Here is a 12,986-nt window from a genome sequence, read left to right as displayed (position 1 = left end):
TTTTTATGTTAATTTAGATTTGTTCGTAAAATAATATAAATGCATAATATAATGTTAAAATATAAATAACTTTTTATATACAACATTGAATTATTGAACACTTACACATTTTTGAAGGATTACAAGTTTTTTTTTATTAGCTAGTGAGCTAGTAAAACTACACATTCTGACCGATTAGTTTTAAGCAGTGTATTAGTAGTCAGTATGCTACACTTTAAGAAAATAATTCACAGGTTTTTACCGGCATTTTAAATTACGCATTGTATTTTGTGTTTGGGGTTAAAGGGTTTACAATGGATAATGGATAACGGATAATGTCCTGGAAAATTACTAGAAGCCTACCTTTTCCATTTTTCTAGATATTTTTCTTACAGTGTACTAACTGATCAACAATCACAGGTACAACAAGGTGTATCATAAATGAACAATTATTAAATTATTATTATTATCAAATTGAACAATTGCAAATAGCAATAATTTAATTCACGTGATGTGTGTACTGCTAGGCATCTTTGGTTTCCTCTTTTTGTGAAATTTAGATGGAAAATGTGTGCCTTTTATTGTTCGAGTCACTTATCAAAAGTTGCTAAAAGTAGCCAAATAAAATGTAAAAATAGCTCAATTTGTTGCTAGGTGCTTTTGGAAGAAAAAGTTACTAGGGTAGTCTGAAAAGTTGCTAAATTTAGCAACAAAATTGCTAAACTGGCAACACTGGAACATATGCTGTCAGCAGCACTGTACACAGATACGTTGTTTATGCTTTGATCTGAACGTAAACACCGTGTTGCATAATGTTGTTTACGATTTTTAACATCATGTAGCTATTTTTATATAAATAATCATTAAAATGATGCCTTAAATAATCTTAGCTACATGTATTAAAGAATGATTGGTCATATCTTGTGTTTTAATGACAATACAAGAGCTCGCGATCACCACACTGCTCGTTTTAATTCATGCTTGAGTCAAACAACTTAAATGTACATCACATACATCATTTACAGCGCAAAATACATGCCAATATTAGACCATTCTTAACGTTTAATAAGAAAGAAATAAACAAACAGCATGTTACCCACACTACGAGCTATAAAGAATGAGAATGTGACGTAACGCCGCGTTGAGTTCTACTGTTCGCTGAATGTGACCCACAATCTCTGATTCTCCTCCGTGGCCATGGAAAAATGAATATTTATAATGACATCAATTATACTTTGTCATTTAAAAGTTTCCAACAAAGAAATGGATGGACTTCTGTCAGCTTGTTGAACACACACTTTTATTTGGATAATGTACCATATGATGGCTACACTGTATTCAAGCTAATCAGGTAAACACTGTAAACCAAATTCTACAAAACCTAAGAGAGAAATGCAGTGCATATCATGCAGTGCGATAAAATAGCTTCTCTTCCCTGCAAACGATACAATGAAGAATGAATGGTTGTTTAACTTAAAGGCAAAAACAAAACAAAAGATAAGCATTTATCCTTATAGAGAATGAGAAGTAACCATGGGAACGGATAGCGTATCCTGCTAATATGGCGGCGCCTTCCCGAAATGCAAATGCGGAGTGAAAAGATCGTGACGTAACTCCTCATTCTCTATTACGCGGCTACGCAGAAGCCACGCCCACAACGGAAAACGGACCAATCACCAACGGCCCTCTGCGAGCAGCATTGGAATGTCAGTTGGTTCGTGACGTCACAGTTCTATGCCAGTAATAAAAAGGCTCACGTTGACATGTCTGATGATAAATCACTTGCGGTTCGTTGCTAGTTGCATTGTTTGCATTTTGCACATCCAACTGAGCAGCCAACGCTAGTCGTTTTATTGCTAGTTGCATTCTAGTATTTTTCTCACTTTGCATTTCTTCCAGCCAACGCTAGTTACTATTTCAAAATGCTACTTACGTTGCTAGGAGTAATTGCTTTAATTCAAAGAGAGAGGAAAAAAGTCAACAACACCCACTCGGGTCAAGAAGAAAAAGCAGACCAGAGTGATGCTCCACCTGTGAGGAGTCGTGATGATGGTAAATGATATGTCCATGTTCTGTACTGGAGTCTGCTCAGGACTCTACACTTATTTGGATGTTTAAAGGTTTTTTGGAGGACACAGTGAAGAATTTAGGGGCTTAGCTGAAGTCCAGTTTTATAAAGTCTGTAACTTAATACAACACAGCATAACACAAATTATACTACACAAACACAATTCAGAAGCATAAAATCGACACATGACTTGTTACTTTCAAGTTTTCACTTCTTTCAAGTTCATATTTTAATTTACACAAAACCGGGAATTTGCAAATCAATATTACTGTAGTTACATTAAGTGATGTTTTAATTCATTGTAATGACATGACACCGAATTTAATGTCTTGAGTGTCATGATCTAGTCACACAAATATTTAAGTTACATGCTAAGGTTACCATGCAAGCTTTGGATGACCTTATTAATATTCATACACGCAACTAATTTGGGAGCTGTAAAGGCACTTTTTTAATCTTTGATTGTTTTTAAACATTTCTCTTATTTAAAAGCACAATGCTCATGATCATGCCAGAAAAAAGACATCCATGCATGTATTATACATGCATGGATGCCTTTTTTTTCTGGCATGTTCATGAGCATTGTGCTTTTAAATAAGAGAAATGTACATGATGTATACATTGACCAATTACTGAAAAAAATAGAAAGCCATGCCTCCAAAAGATCACTTCATAATTTACAGCAAGCTTATATGCTGTAATATATGCTTATTAAAGCTGCAGTAATATGAGTATCTGTTAATATAGTTATAAAATATTTCATAAATGTTCTTTTAATGATTAATATCTTTTGGTCCATGTTCTCCCCTTTAGGTCGAGAAGTCAATGACACAGGTACAGTCTGTGCCACATCCGACTCGGCTGTTCACTTCTCTCCAGCTTCTTTCAGTGCCGCATCCAGCTGTGCTGATGACGTCCCCCAAACTACAGTCTGTGCTGCGTCCAGCTGTGCTGGTGACGTCCCCCAAACTACAGTCTGTGCTGCGTCCAGCTGTGCTGGTGACGTCCCCCAAACTACAGTCTGTGCCGCGTCCAGCTGTGCTGATGACGACAATTCTGCCAGATTAAGTGATGACGTCTTGTTTTTCACTGCCACTCTCAAATTAAGTGATGACGTCTCGTTTTTCATTGACACATCTAAATTAAGTGATGACGTCTCAGTTTTCACTGCCTCGCCCAAATTAAGTGATGACGTCTTGTTTTTCATTGGCACATCTAAATTAAGTGATGGCGTCTCGTTTTTCACTGCCACGTCCAAGTTAAGTGATGACGTCTCGTTTTTCACTGCCACGCCCAAATTAAGTGATGACGTCTCGTTTTTCATTGGCACGCCCAAGTTAAGTGATGACGTCTCGTTTTTCATTGGCACGCCCAAGTTAAGTGATGACGTCTCGTTTTTCATTGGCACGCCCAAGTTAAGTGATGACGTCTCGTTTTTCATTGGCACGCCCAAGTTAAGTGATGACGTCTCGTTTTTCATTGGCACGCCCAAGTTAAGTGATGACGTCTCGTTTTTCATTGGCACGCCCAAGTTAAGTGATGACGTCTCGTTTTTCATTGGCACGCCCAAGTTAAGTGATGACGTCTCGTTTTTCATTGGCACGCCCAAGTTAAGTGATGACGTCTCGTTTTTCATTGGCACGCCCAAGTTAAGTGATGACGTCTCGTTTTTCATTGGCACGCCCAAGTTAAGTGATGACGTCTCGTTTTTCATTGGCACGCCCAAGTTAAGTGATGACGTCTCGTTTTTCATTGGCACGCCCAAGTTAAGTGATGACGTCTCGTTTTTCATTGGCATGCCCAAATTAAGTGATGACGTCTCGTTTTTCATTGACACATCTAAATTAAGTGATGACGTCTCGTTTTTCATTGGCATGCCCAAATTAAGTGATGACGTCTCGTTTTTCATTGACACATCTAAATTAAGTGATGACGTCTCGTTTTTCATTGGCATGCCCAAATTAAGTGATGACGTCTCGTTTTTCATTGACACATCTAAATTAAGTGATGACGTCTCGTTTTTCATTGACACATCTAAATTAAGTGATGACGTCTCGTTTTTCATTGACACATCTAAATTAAGTGATGACGTCTCGTTTTTCATTGACACATCTAAATTAAGTGATGACGTCTCGTTTTTCATTGACACATCTAAATTAAGTGATGACGTCTCGTTTTTCATTGGCACGCCCAAATTAAGTGATGACGTCTCGTTTTTCACTGCCTCGCCCAAATTACGTGATGACGTCTCGTTTTTCATTGACACATCTAAATTAAGTGATGACGGCTCATTTTTCATTGGCACGCCCAAATTAAGTGATGACGGCTCGTTTTTCATTGGCACATCTAAATTAAGTGATGACGTCTCATTTTTCTCTGCCACATTCAAATTAAGTGATGACGTCTCATTTTTCTCTGCCACGTCCAAATTAAGTGACAACGTCTCATTTTTCTCTGCCATGTCCAATTTAAGTAGTGACGTCCCTCCATCTTTTTTCCCTGTGATGTCCAAATTAAGTGATGTTGATTTATTTTATTCTGTCACATCCAAATTAAGTGACGACGTCTCTCTAGGTTTTTTCTCTGCCAAGTCCATATTAAGTGTTGATGTCCCTCCAGCCAGTTTCCCTGCAATGTCCAAATGTAGCGATAACGTCCCTCCAGCTTTATTCTCTGTGACGTCCAAAAGTAGTGATGACGTCCCTCCTGCTTTATTCTCTGTGATGTCCAAAAGTAGTGATGACGTCCCTCCTGCTTTATTCTCTGTGATGTCCAAAAGTAGTGATGACGCCCCTCCAGTTTTATTTTATGTCACATCCAAATGTATTGATGACGTCCCTCCAGCTTTATTCCCTGTGACGTCCAAAAGTAGTGATGATGTCCCTCCAGTTTTATTTTATGTCACATCTGACTGTAGAGATGAAGCCCTCCAAGCTTCAGTCCATTTTGTAGCTGACTTGAGTGTTGGCGTCCCTCAGTCTCCAGTCCACGAAACATTAGACTGTAGAGTCAATGTCCCCCAAGCTACAACCTGTGCAGCACCTGACTGTAGTGGTTATGCTCCCCAAACTCATTCAAGCCAGCTACAGGATAATGAGACAACAATTATTGGTTAGTTTGCTACCACAACATAATCCAACACACACGCACTTTAAAGTTTATACTTCAGATTGACTTTAATATGCATTTTGTTTAAGAGTAGTTAACATGGAAATGCAATTAATTTAAAGGTATTTCGATTGTATTTATGTATGACAAGTACAGGTAACTTGAATAGTTTTTAGTGTGACAAATGATTGTTTAAAGGCACAGATATTCAATGTAGTATCTCAATTATTACATTTTTTCTCAATTAATTGTAGTTTTTAAATAGATGAAGTAAGTGCTGTCACTGTGACATTTTATGTTGACATCTCTTATTTATCTTTTAAAAGACATCAATTCACACCGTTATGAAATTGGCAGTCAGCTGGGTGAAGGAGGCTTTGGAACCGTTTATGCAGCGACTCGTTTGGATGATGGCCTACAGGTATCAGTTTGTATTACTTACATTATTTTTCTAGCTAATCATTTTGTCTTATTATACTTGTCCCGCTCTCTCCTGTGCAAGCACTCTTAGTGTACATCAACTATTTAAAGCACTTGTCCTGTCAGACCTGTTTAGACTATTTAAATTCATGAAAATGTCCATGTCTATTCAGGGTTAATGTTTGAAATGATGTGAACTCTGCTGACAAATCAATTGTAAATCTTACACACATCCCTTTTTTGTTTTGTTGATCAGGTGGCGATAAAATTTGCATCCAACAGGAACACAAAGTTCATCAGCATTGTAAGTAGGCTGTGCTCTCTCTGTGTTTCTCCTCTCAGTCACTGTTTTCAATTTCAAACATCTCATATTAACATTAACCACAGACTCTAAGTGATTTTTCAGTATGCAGTCTGCCATTGTCAACAGTTGTTGTTTAAGTCCTATATCTGTCTAACCATCAGAACAACTGTCTTTCTTCTAGGACGGTTGTTCCAAGCCCCTTCCATTGGAGGTCGCTTTGCAAATTCTTGCAAATAAACGCCCCAGGGTTGAGGAAATCATCCAGCTTCTGGACTGGCAGGTGGATCCTGACTATTACTTTATGGTGCTAGAGCGGCCCATGCCCTGTCAGTCCTTGTATGAATATTTAAAGTGCTACAAGGGCACCATGGAAGAGGACGTGGCACGAGTTATAATGCACCAGGCAATATTCGCAGCTCGAATGTGCTGCCTTCGTGGAGTGTTGCACCGGGATATTAAGCTGGAAAACCTTCTGATTAACCCGGACACACTCGAAGTCAAATTGATTGACTTTGGCTGTGGTGCAATCCTCACCGATGTGAGTTACACGTCCTTTGCTGGTATGTATGATGATCCCTCAAAGCTGTGAAGTGGGTGTCTAATGGGATCCACTGTTGTGAATCAAATGGCATCAAATCATTTCTTGCATGATAATGAATATCTAGTTAAAATGCTGTGATAATGGAAACAAAATGTCATCTCCAGGCTCAAGAGAGTACTGCCCTCCCGAGTATCACATGACCGGCAAGTACCACGGGGAACCAGGGACAGTGTGGTCACTTGGGATCCTCTTGTTTGTGATACTTTTTTGTAAATTTCCAAAGAGACGACATCTGCACAAGATTAATGCTAAAAACTGGACCAAAGCTGGCTTGTCGAAAGGTGAGATCTTCACTTCAGCAAAAATCAGTTGTAAATCAGTGGCTTAATTAAGAATGGTCGTTGGGATAATTTGACTGTCGATCAAAGAGATCAGGTGTTAAGTTCAAAATGATAATTAGACATCTCTATTTTCTTTCTGCACAGAATGCTGCGATTTAATTCGCCGTTGTCTACAGATTGACCCAAAACAGCGGATTGAACTGGGGAAACTCAGTCTCCACGACTGGTTTATGGTAAATACATTCTGATGATTTTGAAGTATTTTTGATTTGGTTTGGTTTAATTATCAGACTATGGATATTAGCTTTCTTACTCTTTCTTTTTATAGTTTTCTTTTCCTATGTGCTGTAACTGTCATATAGTCAATCCTCATGCACTGCACAGATGACAAGTTGCAGCGCTGTATGTTTAGACCTTCTGAGATGATCTGACCTGTTCTTAAACATCCAGTTTTTTTACTCCAAGAATGTTGCCTCTTTTTGTTGTGCATTTGTTTTCCGTCCTGTTTGTGTGTTTTGACACTAAACCTGATTTCTGTTGTTTCAGACTGCAGACAAGGAGAATAACAACGGCACAATAATGGGTGAGTTTGGTACCATAAGCCTAACATACAACACACACACACACACACACAGTCTTTACATGCTTTACACTGACTTTAATATGCACGTTTTTAAGAATAGTTCCTAAATAACACATTAATTGACTTATTCAGCATTCAACATTTTATTTACATTTATATAAATGTGTGTAAGGTGAAGGTGTGTATTTTACACAGAAAAAAACACACATGTATATATTTATTTATTTTATGACTGCTATAGTTTCTTTAAATGGTCCTGTAGGGTGCCAGTATTTTTTAAGCACAGATATTTAATGTAGTGTCAAAATTAATATGAATCATAAAAATAGTGTTGAAATAGTTTTAAATTAAGTAATTGCTGTCACTGATCAACATCTTATCTTTTAACAGACATCAATTCATGCCGTTATGTAATCGACTGTCAGCTGGGTGAAGGAAGCTTTGGAGCCGTTTATGCAGCGACTCGTTTGGAGGATGGCCAAAAGGTATCAGTTTTCATTACTATCTCGAATCAAATAACCTGATAATTATTTTTGTCCTGTATTATAGTCACCTGACTAATGCAAGCACACTAAATGTATCTTTTATTTACTATTTAAAGCACTTAAATTGTCAGACCTGTTTAGACATGCTCTACATGTTTTTATTTAGATTCATGAAAATGTACATGTCTGTTCAGGGCTAATGTTTGGAATGTTGTGAACTCTGCTGACGAATTAATTGTAACTTACAAACCTCGTTGTTGTTTTGTTGATCAGTTGGCGATAAAAGTCGTCTCCAGCAGGAACACAAAGTTCATCAGCATTGTAAGTAGGCTGTGTTCTCTCTGGTTCTCCTCTTAGGCATTTTCAAACATCTCATATGGCAATCTTCCATTGTCAAGAGTTTGTCCAGGACTTGTTTAAGTCCTATATCCGTCTAACCATCATAACAACTGTCTTTCTTCTAGGACGGCTATTCCAAGCCTCTTCCATTGGAGGTTGCTTTGCAAATTCTTGCAAATGAAGGCCCCAGGGTAGAGGAAATCATCCAGCTTCTGGACTGGCGGGTGGAGTCTGACCACTACATTTTGGTCCTAGAGCGGCCCGTTCCCTTTGAGGAACTGAACGTGTTTCTCCTGCAGCAAATGGTTACCATTCAAGAGGACGTGGCACGAGTCATAATGCGCCAGGCAACATTCGCAGCTCAAACATGCTGCCGACGTGGAGTGTTGCACCGGGACATAAAGCTGGAAAACCTTCTGATTAACCCGGACACACTCGAAGTCAAATTAACTGACTTTGGGTGTGGTGAATTCCTCAACGGTGTGGGTTACACATCCTTTGCTGGTATGTATGATGATCCCTCAAAGGTTATGAGTTGAGGGCCCTTCACACAGGACTCTGAGTGAATCAAGCTCTCATTAAGCATCATGGAATGGGATCTACTGTGTTAATGTATATGTACATTACATAATGTATATGTATAAATGTACTGTATATGTTAATGTAAACAAAATCTCTTTCCTCCAGGCACAAGAGAGTACTGCCCTCCTGAGTATTACTTGACCGGCAAGTACCACGGGGAACCAGCGACAGTGTGGTCACTCGGGATCCTCTTGTTTGTAATGCTGTGTGGGGATTTTCCAAATAGAAGAGACCTGCGCATGATCAACGGTAACAACTGGACCAAAGACGGCTTGTCGGAAGAATGCAGCGATTTTATTCGCTGCTGTCTGCAAATCAATCCGAAAGAGCGGATTGAACTGGAGAAACTTAGTCTCCACGACTGGTTTATGGTAAGTACATTTGAATGATTTTCAAGTATTTTTGATTTGTTTTGGTTTATTTATCAGGTTATAGACATTAGCTTTTTTTGCAAGTGTCATACAGTCAGATGATATGCTGAATGTTTATACTTTCTGATATATTTTTACTTCAGTTCTTAAATTTCCATTGTTTTTTACTGTAAATATGTTGCCTCTCTTTGATTGTTTTTATATGTTGTGTAATGTATTTAAACAGTAAACCTGATTTCTGATTTTCCTGGTTCTTGTTTTAGATTGCAGACAAGAAGAAATGAGGGGGAGCAAAAGAAAATAGTGTAAGTAATGACAGGAAAGACAGGAAGTTCAGTGACGGCCATGACAGGAACCCAAGCCCCTGAAATATTCATGGCTGCCCCAGTCCTAAACTACAAACATTATATAGTCATAATATACAAAATAATAATAATAATATATGAAAAATATAAATCTATTAAAAATAATAACAGATAATTAAATAAATAAAGGAGCACTGCTATGTTGTATAATTACATTTATTATTTAATATACAAAGTTTGTTATTATTATTATTATTCATAAATATCATTAAATAAATATAAAAGAGTGCATGAAATTAAATGAAATTTTATATAGTTATCAATATATACAATTATATAAAACTAATAATAATAATATAGTATAAATATAAAGCTATCAAAAATAACAAATAAATAAAATATAAAAAGGTGAATAAAATATAAATAAATATAAAAGATGCACTGATATGTTGTGTTGTATAATTACATTTATTATTTCATATAAAAGGTTTATTGTTATTATTCATTCATAAATATCATTAAATATATAAATATAAAAAGGTGCATGAAATAAATGTCATTTTGTATAACAATAGTTTATAATATATAAATATATAAAACTCAACAAAAAATATATTAAAAATATAAAGCTATTAAAAATAATAACAGATAAATAAAAAAGGTGCATAAAATATAAATAAATGTAAAAAGGTGTATGAAATTAAATTACATTTTCTATAACAACAGTATAGTTTATAATATATATTAATATTTAATTTATAATTTAATTAATTTATAATAATTTAATTAATTTTTATTTTTATTTAATAATTGATGCATTTAGCAGACGCTTTTATCCAAAGCGACTTAAGTATGTGTGTATATATATATATATATATATATAATATACATTTTTGAATAAAATATAAATTATATATAAATATATATGTGTGTGTGTGTTTGTGTATAGCTATATATACTTCGGTTTTAATGGTCAAAAAGTGAGATCTAAGCAGGTAAACATTTCATATTTGACAATTGTGTTACGATAGAAATGTTAAACAACCGACAGTAATATCCAGGGATGCAAACAACTCAATATTCTGAACAACTAGTAGTTAATGCTGTATTTAAATGCGTGTCAGAGATGTGTCTTTCTTCTGTATGCACGTGCAGTTGCAAGAAATCAAGAGGTATAAGCTTTGACTAAAAACTAGATACAAGCCCATAATAAACCTAAACAAATACAAATGCTTTATATTGGAAATAATGCCAAAATCGCATCTGCCTACTTTATGAACTCCAGAAACTGGATCGCTTTATGAACCAAGCCTAAATAACAGGCCAAAAGTCATTTATAACAGGTGGACATGGCAACACCTCAAGAACGCACTTTGTGAGTGTAAAGCCACCTTCCAAACATAAAGAAAACACGTCGTCTCAGTCGATGATGGTTTGGCAGCATGAACATTCTGCTAAAATGTTCAGGTTTAGACCGACAATGAGGGTGAGTACATTTTTACAGTTTTTGTCTTGTGAACTAACCTTTTATATTTCACTGAGGTCACTTTTCTTACTCTGATGAAAAACAGCCTGGTCCACTGAACTGGATCCTGCTGGTCTGATGGTTATAGAGGGGATTTTGGTCACTTTTCCTGCTGTCCGACCAGCTAAACAGCAAACCCAGTTCATCAGGTTGTTTATTGAACAAGCAGCTCTTTTGATATATTTTGTGATATACATACAGTACAGATGTAATGGAATGTTTCTCTCTGTCTTTTTGTCATTTAAGAATTCTGTCTAGTATGGGATTATTGCCAGGATCAACTGGAAGTTCCTTGTGAAGAACAGAGGACACGTGACAATGAACATTACAAATGTGCAATTAGAAGAAAATTAGAATATGAAAGCTCAGAATATGGAAAGTGCAGATTTACTGGATTAAATTACTAGTATTGCTAGAATGAAATTTATTACATAAAAAGGTGTATGAAATTAAATTACATTTTCTATAACAACAGTATAGTTTATAATATATATTAATATTTAATTTATAATTTAATTAATTTATAATAATTTAATTAATTTTTATTTTTATTTAATAATTGATGCATTTAGCAGACGCTTTTATCCAAAGCGACTTACAGTGCATTCAGGCTATACATTTTTTACCAGTATGTGTGTATATATATATATATATATATATATAATATACATTTTTGAATAAAATATAAATTATATATAAATATATATGTGTGTGTGTGTTTGTGTATAGCTATATATACTTCGGTTTTAATGGTCAAAAAGTGAGATCTAAGCAGGTAAACATTTCATATTTGACAATTGTGTTACGATAGAAATGCTAAACAACCGACAGTAATATCCAGGGATGCAAACAACTCAATATTCTGAACAACTAGTAGTTAATGCTGTATTTAAATGCGTGTCAGAGATGTGTCTTTCTTCTGTATGCACGTGCAGTTGCAAGAAATCAAGAGGTATAAGCTTTGACTAAAAACTAGATACAAGCCCATAATAAACCTAAACAAATACAAATGCTTTATATTGGAAATAATGCCAAAATCGCATCTGCCTACTTTATGAACTCCAGAAACTGGATCGCTTTATGAACCAAGCCTAAATAACAGGCCAAAAGTCATTTATAACAGGTGGACATGGCAACACCTCAAGAACGCACTTTGTGAGTGTAAAGCCACCTTCCAAACATAAAGAAAACACGTCGTCTCAGTCGATGATGGTTTGGCAGCATGAACATTCTGCTAAAATGTTCAGGTTTAGACCGACAATGAGGGTGAGTACATTTTTACAGTTTTTGTCTTGTGAACTAACCTTTTATATTTCACTGAGGTCACTTTTCTTACTCTGATGAAAAACAGCCTGGTCCACTGAACTGGATCCTGCTGGTCTGATGGTTATAGAGGGGATTTTGGTCACTTTTCCTGCTGTCCGACCAGCTAAACAGCAAACCCAGTTCATCAGGTTGTTTATTGAACAAGCAGCTCTTTTGATATATTTTGTGATATACATACAGTACAGATGTAATGGAATGTTTCTCTCTGTCTTTTTGTCATTTAAGAATTCTGTCTAGTATGGGATTATTGCCAGGATCAACTGGAAGTTCCTTGTGAAGAACAGAGGACACGTGACAATGAACATTACAAATGTGCAATTAGAAGAAAATTAGAATATGAAAGCTCAGAATATGGAAAGTGCAGATTTACTGGATTAAATTACTAGTATTGCTAGAATGAAATTTATTACATGATACATAGCATCTTATTGTTTTCTTATTTCTGTTTTTCATTAACAAACCTCAATGTATTATGTATGTTATGCATTACAAACCAGAGATGCTCATTGATTCATATTTTGTATCAATCATTATCACAGTAGGTTATGTCTTAAAGGGGTCATATGATGCGATTTCAAGTTTTCCTTTCTCTTCGGAGTGTTAAAAGCTGATTGTGCATAGATAAGATCCCTGAAGTTGCAAAGACTAAAGTCTCAAAACCAAAGAGATATTCTTTATCAAAGTTAAGACTCTGCCACGCCCCCCTAAA

The 12,986-nt window shown here is 35.9% G+C and overlaps 1 pseudogene; it reads left to right on the top strand.

Moving 5' to 3' along the window:
- Positions 1 to 6,165: 6,165 nt before the first annotated feature.
- Positions 6,166 to 9,435, top strand: LOC107661568 (serine/threonine-protein kinase pim-2-like; annotated as a pseudogene).
- The last annotated feature ends 3,551 nt before the right edge of the window (positions 9,436 to 12,986 follow it).

The sequence above is a fragment of the Sinocyclocheilus anshuiensis genome, unplaced genomic scaffold, assembly GCF_001515605.1.
Source record: "Sinocyclocheilus anshuiensis isolate Anshui unplaced genomic scaffold, SAMN03320099.WGS_v1.1 scaffold1425, whole genome shotgun sequence".
In the NCBI taxonomy this organism is placed as follows: domain Eukaryota; kingdom Metazoa; phylum Chordata; class Actinopteri; order Cypriniformes; family Cyprinidae; genus Sinocyclocheilus; species Sinocyclocheilus anshuiensis.
The sequence above is the reverse complement of the archived record's forward strand: the minus strand, read 5'-3'. Positions and strand labels throughout refer to the sequence as shown.